Source organism: Peromyscus leucopus, unplaced genomic scaffold (assembly GCF_004664715.2).
Source record: "Peromyscus leucopus breed LL Stock unplaced genomic scaffold, UCI_PerLeu_2.1 scaffold_213, whole genome shotgun sequence".
NCBI lineage: Eukaryota > Metazoa > Chordata > Mammalia > Rodentia > Cricetidae > Peromyscus > Peromyscus leucopus.
Window position 1 is genome coordinate 6,000 of NW_023505086.1, and position 12,338 is coordinate 18,337.

Here is a 12,338-nt window from a genome sequence, read left to right on the forward strand (position 1 = left end):
TGTGTGCACATCCCTGGTGTCTCCTGTGCGTCTTAATTTCCTCTTATTATAATAACAATAGATTGAATTCAGGCCTTCTCTATGTCCTAAGTGCAAATCAATCACCTCTTTAAACAGCAAGCTCCAAATACAGTCACATTCTGAACTGCCAGGGTTAGGCTTCAATACATACCTAAAACGACAACAAAACTTTATTTTACAGCATATACATTTGAAAGCTACTGTTAGGTCTCTAGTGGCTAACTAGGGTACCTATTTAATATATCAAAGTGACCCTGGACACCAGGTTTCCCCAGCACCCCTCAGTACCTACTCATTACAGGGTTTGGCTGCATACCTTGCCCCTGTCCTAAACATCCGCCGCTCAGAGGCTCGTTGCCCTTCCCCCGGCTGCTCTTCCCTGTATAATCCAGCCATTTCGATGACCTGGCCCTTTTGTGTTTTGGCTACCTCAGCCAGAAGGGCCTCTCTTGGCCTCTCTCCTTTCACGGTGGGGTTTAGTCTGCCAGCCGTGTTCAGCCAGTACTCTCCCCTCTGCCTGCTTCTCCCTTACATCTGCAATAAAATCTCCGTATTTTAGTAGTCATGTCCCTCTCCTTTTATTTCACTTTTCATTCATTCGGTGCCCAAACCACAGGATTGGAGTATGCGTTCCCTTCCGAGGAACGCCGTGTCTCCATACCACGCTGCTGATCTGACTCACCTGTGGTTTGAAAGGACCATTTCATTCTGCTGGATTCTACCACTCACCATATTTGGCTCCACATTCTAGAGTCTGACATTTGAGAGTTTCTTCCATCCACCTGCTCTAACCACACATCTCTCTTTGCTTACCAGGAAGTATCCTTTCTCTGGCTCCTGGAGCCTGCTACGCCCTCTGGGGCACCCACCACATGGGCATCTCCTTCTGTGCTCTTTGGGGCCCCAGCTCATAGGCAACTCTCTTACTAAGACACTTACTCCTCTCCCGCTATTGGAACCTCCATTTCCCAAGAGTCTCTCCCAGTCCACCTCCTCAGCTGTCTTCTCCTCTACCTGCCTCCTCCTCATCTGTCCTCCTCTACTAGCTAAGTGTCCCCAGGGAGCTGCCGGCTTTGGCTACTTTTACTATGAAAGCCACACCACCTTGTACCAGGAAGCTCCTCTCCCACTCCCAGGCCCCTATCAAGTGTTAAGCGACACCTCTCCTCTGTGATTTTGGTCATTTCTCGCTGACAAGTCTCTCAGTCATCACATTTACCCCTCTCCTCCTGCATGGCCTCTCTTAGCTTCTTGGAACTTCCTCCCCTTCCCTAGGAGGTGCCTGCTGAGTCCTCAGCTTCTCTACCTGCTCCTGGGTCTGGGACCCTTTCCTCACCTTCCCTAGGAGCTGCCTGCTCTCTCTCTCTCTCTCCTCATGCCCTCTTGGGCCTGCACTTGGTGAGTTTCCTAGCCTCCTCCCCTCAAAAGCTGCCTGCTAAGTCCCACAGCTTCCTTAAGCCCTTTTGGGCCTGTGTGACCTAGTCCCTCCTCTCTCCCAGCTCCTCTGGGAACTCCCTTATGCCCTCAGAGCCTCTGGGCTGTTGAAACTCTCCCTTGGGTGGAGTTTGTTCCAGCTTGTTTCTCCTTGTTCCTCACAGCTACTCTCTTGTCTGTCTCTCAGCTCCCTCCTGCAGGTTATTGAAGGCCTCCCTCCACATGCAGAGTTCACTTCACAGCCCTGCCTCCTTTTCTCCTTGGCCTCAGAGATTTGATTGAAGCCTGGCTGTCTTATTGCAAGTGGCTTGGCCTCAGCACAGCTCAGTGACCAAAAATGGCGCACTCGAGTTCCAGATTCCCACAGATTTTAACAACTTCTGCCACCACACAAGCAAATTATTCCAAAGTCTCTTATCGCTAAGGTTTTTTCAAGTTCCCACTCCTGAAAAATCTTTTATCTCTGTAATTTCTCTGTACTCTGCTCTCAACAAATCTGTAAAGACCATTGCGTAAACAGCCTTTACCTCAGAATCTGTAAATTCAGTGGGTGTGGTTAAAGAATCTGTAAAAGCTATAACAAAAAAGTAAGCTTAAAACTTGTAACCAAGGTTGAGTCTTAATTTGCTACACATGGTTCAACTCTTATTAGAACACTAGGTCTACTTACTGCTGGAATCCTAGTCACTCCCCCCATGACCACGCATGCGCTGGCAAGATGATTAGTAATCCCAGGACCTTACGTCCTACATAATCTGTGTGCTGTGTGATCATGTAATTTGCACACAGCATGATCACATAATCTATGCGCACGTGTGGCAAAGCTACATAAACCCCTATGTGCATGGGGGGGGAATCTATAAAAGTGGGTCCCACTCATCCCTCCGCCCTTTCTTCCTGCATAATCCTTCCATAGGCCCAAATGCATCCCTTCTGTTCCCTTCCCTTAATAAATTCTTATAGTGGGTTTTGTTGTACCTCATGGCTTTTGACATCAGAAAAATTACAGACACTAAAACAGCTAGTACAGGAGCAGCTAGGTACTCAGCATATTGAAGAATCAACCAGTCCTTGGATTTCTCCTGTGTTTGCATTAAAAAGAAATAGGGAAAATGGAGAATGTTAACTGTAGTCAGAAGGGTTTTTTTTTTTTTTTGCTTTGTTTTGTTTTAAGATTTATTTATTTATTATGTATACAGTGTTCTGTCTGCATATACACCTGCAGGTCAGAACAGAGCAACTGGATCTCATTATGGTTGGTTGTAAGCAACCATGTGGTTGCTGGAATTGAACTCAGGACCTCTGAAAGAGCAGCCAGTGCTCTCAACCTCTGAGCCATCTCTCCAGCCCAGAAGTTTTTCTCTGTGAGGCATACATAAGCTACAAAGATGATGCTGAGAGGAAGTTATCTCAAGTTGTTTACACTGAGATAAGATACAAAGATCAGAAAATGATGTCAGTGCATAAACAACTCATAAATAAGAAACTGAGTATAGGGTGACCTCTAAAATGATTGGTTGGTTCCTTCACTCCCTCCTAGGATTATGAGGTTTTCTGGTATAGAAGAGGCTTACTGCCCATCAATAAAGGAGTTCTTGCTTGACTTGACTCCCCGCTGCATCTGATTGACTCCAGGTAAGAGGAAGGCTGGGAAACAGGGTGAGCAGCGCACTTACCTTTCCTCGGTTCCAGGCCACCTCTTCAGAGGTGACCTAAGTTCCTGCTGGGCAAGACCCCACATTTCTCAGTCCCACCTGGCCCCACGGTCTGTGTTCCTCCAGTTGTGCCTGGCCCGTTGGTCCCTCAGCTGCTTATAAAATAATCACTCAGAGGCTTAATATTAATTGTAAATTATATGGCCTATGGCTCAGGCTTCTTACTAGCTAGCTCTTATAACTTAAATTAACCCGTTTCTATTCATCTATGTATTGCCACGTGTTCTGTGCCTTTACCTTACTTTCACATCTTGCTTCTCCTGGCGCAGGCTGACATTCCCCCATCTCCTTTCCTATTCCCGTATCGTATATCTGCCTGGATTTCTTGCCTGCCTCTAAACTGCCATGCCATAGGCCAATGCAGCTTTATTTATCAACCAATCAAAGCAATATATATTCACAGCATACAGAAAAATGTCCCCCAGCAGTTCATAGATTTAAGAGTCATAAATAAGGTGATTCAGCCAATGTGCTCTTTACAGCCTGGAATTCCCTTGCCTTCTCTGTTATCCAAAGGATGGTCTATTATAGTGATTCATTTAAAAGACTGGGTTTTGGTTTGTTTTGTTCTGTTTTGTTTTGTTTTGTTTTGTTTTTTTGCTATTACCTTTACAAGAGCAGGATAGAGAAAAATTTGCCTCCACAATGCATACTTACAATAATTTACAGTCTGCTAAAAGGTATCAGTGGAAAATTCTTTCATAAGGATATTAAACCACTCTACCTTGTGTCAATATTTTGTACAACAGCCATTGGAAATAATTCACAAACAGTTTTCTCAATCTATAATTTACTATTATGGATGATATCTTTTTTTTGGCTAGTTTTATTTTTATTACTGTAACCAGCATCTTACAAGAAGTGTTTTCCTGCTTACATTATGAAGAATTTCAGCCATCCACAATTAACATTTTCCGATTTACTTATTTCATGTGTGATGACTGCTTTACCTTTTGCCACACATGCATGTGTACCATGAGTGTCTGGTGGTCAGAGCCTCTCGAATTGGGTTGTAGTTAGTTAGCTGTGAGTCACTGTGGAGCTGGATCCAGAACTCGGTCCTCTGCAAGAGCAACATGTGCTCTTAATGACCGAGCCATCTCTCCAGCCCTTAACACTGCTCTGAAACACGTTTCTACCGAAGCGCAGGAAACTGTCAGTTCACAACAGCATACCGCATTCTTTTAAACTGTTGTAGACATTCCATTACATAGACCAGTTACTTAACCTGCCCTGTTAGTGGACATTTGTTCTAGTTTTCACTCTATTTAATTTTTGAAAAGTCAGTTTGACCAGGACCTTGTGGTACAGGCCTACAACCCTGGCTACTCAGGAGGCTAAGGTAAGAGGATCCAAAGCTCCAGGCCTGTCTGGATACTAAGTGCTTTGTGGAGCACACAACTAGTATGCACAGGCCCAAGGCTAACTCCCTAGTCTCCCCCACACACACACACACACCACACAAATTAAAAGTAGTCTGAAAACATGTCCCTCTCTCCCTTTAAAACTATCTGTTGCAGGGTCCTGCTTTGTGGCCTGGGCTGGAAGTGCAGTCCTCTTGCCTCAGTTTACCCTCTGCTGGGATTACAGGGCATATACCACCACACCTGACAAGACTTATCTGCAGTAAGGCACCTTTTAAACATGCACATCAAAATTTCATTCATATCATATAATCACAGAAGCAATCAGCTTTTTTCATTGTCCAAAGTCCCTTGTCTTTGTAGCATCTCTCAAATATACCCATATAAATACTGGCCTCCTTTTTTCTCCTCGTTCTGCTCTTGCAGATGCTAGCTGGAAGCACACAGTAGGGGGCCACATCAAATGTACCAGAGATCTATCCAACTGCGTGTATCAGGAGTCCCTCATCTTCAGTATGGAAGAGACCCAATACAAGACTATACCAAAGTCTGATTCTACTATCTGGTGCACATCTGAGTGCTTTCCAGGATTTGATGATTGAAACTGAAGCTACAAGTTTCTTTGCTTTTTGGTTTTTTTGAGACAGGGTACCTCTGTGTAGCTTTGGTGCCTGTCCTAGATCTCGCCATGTAGACCAGGCTGGCCTCGAACTCACAGAGATCCGCCTGCCTCTGCCTCCCGAGTGCTGGATTAAAGGTGTGCATCACCACCACCCGGCTGAAGCTACAGGTTTCTAAACACGTACATCTTCATCTCATGGTAGCAGGACTGCGGAGTTGCATGCTTAACTCTAAGAAGCTTCTAAAAATTTTTTCAAAGAGCTACGTCATTCTGCAGGACCATGGACAGTGACTGTGAGTTCTGGATGCTCTCCTTGGGCACTAGCACCTGATACTGCCAAGTTTCTATAGACAGATGGTGGTTTTACCTACCCAGCAGGCACATAACATATTTTGATGGTCTTAATTTCATTTTCTCTAGTTACCACTGATTGTTGGCAGCTTTTCATGTGCTACTGATCCAACCCTATAAGAAATGTAATGTTTACATTTATTGCCCACTTTAAACTATGTTAGTTTGTTTTTGTTACTGGTTCTGAGAAATCTTTTTATAGTTGTGATGCCAACTTTTTTGTATGCTGAACATATTGGTGTTACATGACCGAAGTCTCCCCTTTAGCATCACTATGGAAAGAGCAGTATTCACTTTTGAAGTTCAAGCATAGCACTGTCTCTTTGGAGGTCCACATGTGACAGACACCTTTGAACATCCAGCTGAGTGAGTGCTTACTAATGTCGCAGCTGAGTCCTGGGAGTGGCATCACCGGTGGTCTAGAAGATGTCGAGGTGGGCAGCAGACTGTCTTAAAGGACCTGTATGGTAGTCTGCTGCTGTTACATCCTGTTGTGACCTACTGGAACTCACCTTTCTTCTTTCCATTGAGTTACCAAAGGCTCCTTAGGATCATACTCAAAAGCACTGCACGAAAGGCTCTGCTCATCCGTTCCCTGTCTGCTGTGAGCCTGACTCTGTTCCTTCATCAGGGCTGTGCGGTCTCTGGGAAGTCCAGTCAGGCCTCTGCATATCTCACTGGATGAAAGGCAAAGCAGCTAACAGACTGTGGCTGATACAGAAAAACTGAAAATGGTAACTAGAGGAAGACTTCAGAGACCCGTCCAGTATAATTTCCAACTTGGTGTTCTATTAAGGAGATGGTGGTATTACCGACATCTACAAAAACAAACTGAGCAGAGAAGGCATCCTTGTGTTGATGGCAAGTCCTGTGGGGTGGCACATACTGTAAAGTTTACCCCCACACTAAGTTCTGCAGTGACCACGACACCAGCACAGGCTTCTGGACGTTAGGCTTCTAGCTATGCACAAGTGGAGGGAGTGGAAGTTGGAGTGGATGTGATCAATGGATATGTGCATGAAATTGTCAGAGAGTAAATACAAGGTTTGTAAAAAGTGGCGCAAGGGGCATACTTGGCTCCTGCATCAGGAGGGTGGGTGAGGACTGAGACTTCCTTCCTTAGTAGGTTTGTGTCTTACAGGGAGGACAAAACAACACTGTTCTTACAACAGTGGCACTTACCCTCAGCCCTCTGGTGATATGCCACTAAAGCAAATCATGGTGTAAGTTCCTTCTCCCTTTCCCCTTTCTTTTTTCTTTGAGACAGGGTTTCTCTGTGCAGCACTGGCTGTCCTGGAAGTCAGTCAGAGCTCCACCTGCCTCTGCCTCCTGAGCACTGGGATTAAAGATGTGCACCTCCACCACTGGCTAAGTGTAGCAGGAATCCTAAAAGTTCTTATTAATAAAATCAAACCTGAGGCCAGTTATTGGGGTGAACTCTGGAAAATCAGAGAGACAGAACAAGCCCACAGCTTAACCTCACTGGCCAACTTCTCAGCTGGTTTGTTTCCTCAGACTGGAAGCTTCTGTGTCCTCATCCCAATGGCTCTCAGCTGAACTGTGCTCCAAAGCCTGAAGCCTTAACCAGCTAAAAAGCTTAACCAGCAAAATGCTTCTGTTTCTGGTCCTCATGCCTTATATACCTTTCTGCTTTCTACCATCACTCCCTGGGATTAAAGCGTGAGTCACCATGCTTGCTGTATCCTTGAGCACATGGATTTCTGCTCTGGAATGCTAGGATTAAAGGCATGTGCTACTACTGCCTATCCTAAGTATCTAGTGGCTTTTCTGTTCTCTGACCCAGATAAGTTTATTAGGGTACACGATATTTGGGGGACACAACCACCACATTTCCTCTCTTTTTGTCTAAAATTTAAAAAAGCTTATAACTAATACAAGAAAAACTATCAATAAGTATATACAATATATACACAGGCAAGGTTACATTAACAATGTCTAGTCCATTAACATTTGACAGAATCAGATAAAAAACTCCATTATATATATTAAGAATGTCCAGTCCAGTAACACCTGATTAACTCAGACAAAAATTTCATTACTTATCCTATGTAAAACAAGTAGTTCCTTTTAAAAAATAGATCCATAATCTCCTTTTTTAAATCTTATATCCATATTCTCTCTTTTTCTTTTCATAATAGACTCAGTAATCTACCTTTTGTCATTTTTATAATCTTCCCCTTTTTCTTTTTAGAATAGATTCAGTGATCTACACATTTATCCTATTATTTATCTTTTTTCTCAGAGTAAATTTCAATGATCTACCTCAAATATATATTCTATTTTTTTTTCTTTTTTAAACAAAAACTCTCAATCTAATCTCCATGTTCAGCTTTTTTCCTGACTACTAACGATCAACAACTTGTAACCAACTGTCATAAACAATGACAATATCCATAACTCAAACGACCAAAAAAACTTCCACCCCACCTCTTGGAATGTGGGCGTCATTTTCTTTAAAATTACTTCCTGCTTTCTAGGGGCAAAGACATCTTTATGGGATTCTGAAAAGAAAATTTTGGGGTTAATTGTCAAGTCCTGTATCATTTGTCCAGCCGCTGAGAAGAGTTCAGGGCTTGTTTCAAGTCCTTGTTCAAGTAGCCTGTCAGGCTGGATCATCTCAGCTAGCCATCTCAAAACTGTCCTGAGTAATCTGTAGTCCAGAGTCAATCTTTCCATGGTATTAATCAGCTTAATGGCTTTACCATAGTCCATGTATAATCATCATTGTAGAATCCCATCACTTTTTTTGGAGATTTCAAAGTTGCTGTTTAGGTGTGGTCATGGTTCCCTGCAGATTTTGTGTGTGTGTGTGTGTGTGTGTGTGTTGTGTGTGTGTGTTGTGGTGTGGTGTTTGGAGCAATCACAGTCCGATAAATGTCTTCTCTTGAACCATGAACGTTCTTCCCTAGAAGAGAATATCATCACAGCAATTTCTCCCACCATTTGTCTTGCTAAACTTTTCCAAACTGACCTTTGCCGATGCTTTCTTATAACACGATGGTCCAGGCAATTCTTCTCTGAACAAGCAGCAGTAAACCTTTCATCCCAAGTAGCAGCATCACCATAGTCACCAACACGATGAGAAGGAGCCAGCAACTCAGAGCAGCAGCTTTTGCCTCCATGGTCCACCAACTGTTTGTGGTTCAGCCTGAACCAAAGCTTCTCCCAAGCCTCCTAGGCCACCCTCAAACTCGGGATCTTCCTGCCTCTCCCTCCTTCAGTAAATCCTACGGTGTGTGCCACCACAACCAGCGAGTGTAGCTCAGCCTGAACTGGCACCCACAAGGCCACAGGCAAGCAGCTTTTTCATGAATTCGTACCATCGAACGTTGGGCGCCAGATGTAGCATGAATCTTAAAGTTCTTATTAATAAAATGAAACCTGAGGCCAGTTATTGGGGTGAACTCTGGAAGATCAAGAGAGACAGAACAAGCCACAGCTAACCTCACCTGGCCAACTTCTCAGCTGGTCTTGTTTCCTCAGACCTGGAAGCTTCTGTGTCCTCATCCCAATAGCTCTCAGCTGAACTGCTGCTTGAAAGCCTGAAGCTTAACCAGCTAAAAGCTTAACCAGCCAAAATGCTTCTAGTTTCTGATCCTCATGCCTTATATACCTTTCTGCTTTCTACCATCACTCCTAGATTAAAGGCTCGCTTTCTGGGATTAAAGGCTTGAGTCACCATGCTTTGGCTGTATCCTTGAACACGTGGATTTCTGCCTCTGGAATGCTAGGATTAAAGGCGTGTACTACTACTGCCTATCCTAAGTATCTAGTGGCTTTTCTGTTCTCTGACCCCAGATAATTTATTAGGGTACACAATATTTTGGGAAACACAATACCACCACAGCTAAGGTCCTTCTCTTAATGAAAAATTATTTCCTTGCTTTAATTATACAACATTTTCTTACATTTCCGGCATTTGCACAGCTTGGCTGCAGGCATCCAGAGCAAAGAATAAAATGCAAACGAGCTCTAAGCAACTTTTCCATGTGCTTACTTTGTTGAAGGATCTATTGCTTTGCAGGTGTGATTTAGGACTGCGTTAACACGGGGATTTTGTCTAGAAGAAAACTCATGGTGTGCATGGACTGCTTTCATCCACAATCAATTAAAGACGACAAGAAAAGTGTATTGGATGCTCTAGGAAATAGTGCCAGCCTTTCTGCCTCAGCTGCACCACCCCACAGCCCCGACTCAGTTGGCAATGGATCTGATAGTCAAAGGTCAGCTCTTGCCTGCAGAGTAGGAAGTGAAATTCTCAGGCCAGAGCCAGGCTCCAAAGAGCTTATATCTGGTTAGAGGAGATTTATCTTGAAATGCAAAGGTTCTTAATTTTCAATTTTTATTAAGAGATTTAAAAAAAACATTTTCATGTGTGTGTCTGTGTGAATGTATGTGTGGCTGCCTGAGCAGCCCTGAAGAGGGTATGGATCCCTTGGAGCTGGAGTTATAGCAGCTGTGAGCCATTTCTAAGTGAATGCTGGGAACTAAACTCATATCTTCTGCAAGAGCAATGTATGCCCATAACCTGCGCCCACTCTCTAGCCCCAATTTTTTTATTTTAAAAGTAAACAAAGGAACACTAACACCCACAGTTTGTACTATTCCCTTATCATATCATAAGGGTAAAATAGACCAGTGATGAAAGCTGCCATTTAGTACAAAGTGAACAGGTCCTTTATTGATATATGCTTGAAGGTGAACATGACCTCTGTGGAGAATGTTTCCTCTTCAGTTTCAGAAAAAGGAACTTGGACTGTGTTGTCTTAACAGTTCCTGTAGTTGATGGCCCTTCCTCAGTTTCTCAGCAATACAGACAATTTTCATTTAGAAATATCCACTTATGCTTGAAAAGTTAACCCTTAAAAAACAAAAGCAGTTTTAATTCCCAAACCCCTATCCATACCAAGAAAACACTTTTTTCTTTTGTGAGGAGGGTCTTGCCGTGTGCTCCAGGCTAGCCTCAAACTGGCATCTTTCTGCTTCAGGCTCCTGAGTGTTGGACACGTGGCTGAATGCTATGGTTTATTTAACACAAGTTTTAGTCTATAAATAACACCTTTCTCTTTAAAAAAGCCCTTGAGAAACTTATGGAAGGAATGCCAGCTTTAACAGTTTCCTGAGAGAACTGCAGAACTGTGCTGTCCTCCGGCGGTCAGTTGTGGTTGAGCCGCTGGCTGCCGGAGGCCTCTCACTGTTGAGCACACTTTGTCAGCCACTCTTCTCTTCTCCTTGGTAATGCCTTTACTCTGGCTTCAGCTCCAGGTATTTTTGTGAATCCCCTTTACATTGCGAATGCCAATTTCTTTCAAGATTTCTTTCAGGTATCCCACAGGCTGCTTTGTGATGTCCACTAAGTCCTTAAGAGTATAGTACTGATGTTTTCAAGCTGAGAACAGCAGGTCTAGGACGTGTTGTTTGTTCCGCCCGAACTCGCTTTCCGTCTTTCTTCTTCTTCCTTTCCTGTTCAATATTGTGCTGATGGTTAGCGACAGGCTTGTAATTGGTCGTGACAACTTTGTCCAGCTTCTGTGACAGCCTTACAGTTTGGAAGACTCTTGTATTTGCAATCTCTTTAGCCTCATGTAGCTTTCGCTGGCAGCAGGTCGGCATTCGGCTCTCTGTACCACTATTCCGTCCAATGACAGCTTACCTGAGGAGCTCTCGGTAAACACTGTTAATGTCTGTCCTCTAACACTTTGCAAGACAAATGGATGTTCTCTAGGCGCACTGACTGAAGCTGGCTTCCCACCGATATCATGAATCTTTGCAAGATCCTCATTCAAAGTAAAAGATACCTCAGTCCTTCTTGATTCTTCGCAATCCTCAGCTTCCCAGCTTCACCTCTTCCGGAGCTTTAGCCATTGCTGGGACAAGTATTTAGGAACCTTGACCAGCCACATGCCGGTGTTTCTGTTTGGCGCCCGTCAGATCGAGTTCCCTGCGCTCTGCCATGAGTTTCGCGTGCACGCAGGAGCAGTGGCCGAGCTGAAGGATGGAGTTTTCGCGTGCATCGCAGGAGCAGTGGCCGAGCTGAAGGATGGAGCGACAGACCGGAGCCAGCGCTGGAGCAGGGAGACCTCGAAAAGCGAAAAGCCGGCGTCGCTCACCGGCCGGGATACCAGGAACTTGAGATGGATGATATCTTTCTAGCTGATTGTGACTCAGATACCTTAGAAAAAAATGTTTGAAGAGGTAAAGGAAATTTTGCCTCTCTGGGAACTATAAATTGCTCCTGGAAAAAAAAAATACAAAAAGTGGTTCTATTAATTACTTAGGATACAAGGTAGGTTTACAAAAAAAAAAAAAAAAATCAGCCACAGAAGTACAAATTAGGAGTCATCAATTAAGAACTCTTCATGATTTTCAAAAAAATGCCAGGAGATATTAACTGGCTATGCCCACAACTGGATTAACAAATCAAGAACTAAGTAATTTATTTCAAACCTTACATGTAATAATAAGAACTTAAATAGTCTGTAGCAGGAATCTTAACAGGTCTTATTAATAAAATCAAACCTGAGGCCAGTTATTGGGTGAATGCTGGATGATCAGAGAAGTAGAACAAGCCACAGCTTCCTCACCTCGATGGTTCCTCAGCTGATCCTGATTCCTCAGACTGGAAGCTTCTGTGTCTACATCCCAATGGCTCTCAGCTGAACAGGCTGCTTGAAAGCCTGAAGCTTAACCAGCTAAAAGCTTCTAGTTCTTGGTCTTCACGCCTTATATATCTGCTACCTGCCATCACTTCCTGGGATTAAAGCTCAATTTCTGGGATTAAAGGCGTGCCTCGTTGTATCCTTGTGGCCT

The 12,338-nt window shown here is 43.8% G+C and overlaps 1 pseudogene; it reads right to left on the reverse strand.

The window, feature by feature from the left end:
• Window positions 1-10,739: 10,739 nt before the first annotated feature.
• LOC114692988 lies at window positions 10,740-11,483 on the reverse strand (annotated as a pseudogene).
• Window positions 11,484-12,338: the final 855 nt, after the last annotated feature.